General features: G+C 33.9%; 1 protein-coding gene across 5 annotated transcripts in view; it reads right to left on the reverse strand.

Annotated features, from left to right (window-relative positions):
- Positions 1-595, reverse strand: part of LOC119591499 — a 27,560-nt gene that overhangs the window by 729 nt on the left and 26,236 nt on the right. The window lies entirely within an intron of this gene.

Raw genomic sequence — 595 nt, forward strand, 5'->3', positions numbered from 1 at the left:
GGGAATGAGAAAGGAAATATACTTATACTGTAAAACTAATAAATCACCTATTAATCTTTAACAAAGTGAGAATTTTCTTACGACTTGAAAGTGTATACACTCACTCTTCTCCAACAAATCAAAACATTTGTGAGTAACAAACTGGGCTCTATTTAAGGAAACATAAACCAATCATTCACTTTTCATGCTAACTAGTTCTATCAAATCTATCTAATTACAGGAGTTAAAAATTAAAATGCACAAAAGGACTACAAGAGTCTAAGTAAGCAATTTTCTCATTCCCTTAATATGTTAAATTCAAGAGTATACTATTCAACTGAATAATTTATATCATTCAAAGGAAAAACCTCAACTGCTATCAACCCCTAAGGTTATTTGAATATTGGTAGTATCCCAATATACTTTGTATATGGAATCCTGAATACAGTAACCAGAAGCGAGCTTCATCTTTTTTAGGTGAATAGGACACAGCAGGTCTTAACTCATAAATCTGACAGTGTCTGGCATGACTTCTCCTGTCACACACACCACATCATTCCCTTCCCACCCCTTACCCATCTACCCAAAATTAGCCTCCTGTTGTGAAAATATCCAC

Source organism: Penaeus monodon, chromosome 28 (assembly GCF_015228065.2).
Source record: "Penaeus monodon isolate SGIC_2016 chromosome 28, NSTDA_Pmon_1, whole genome shotgun sequence".
Lineage (NCBI taxonomy): Eukaryota > Metazoa > Arthropoda > Malacostraca > Decapoda > Penaeidae > Penaeus > Penaeus monodon.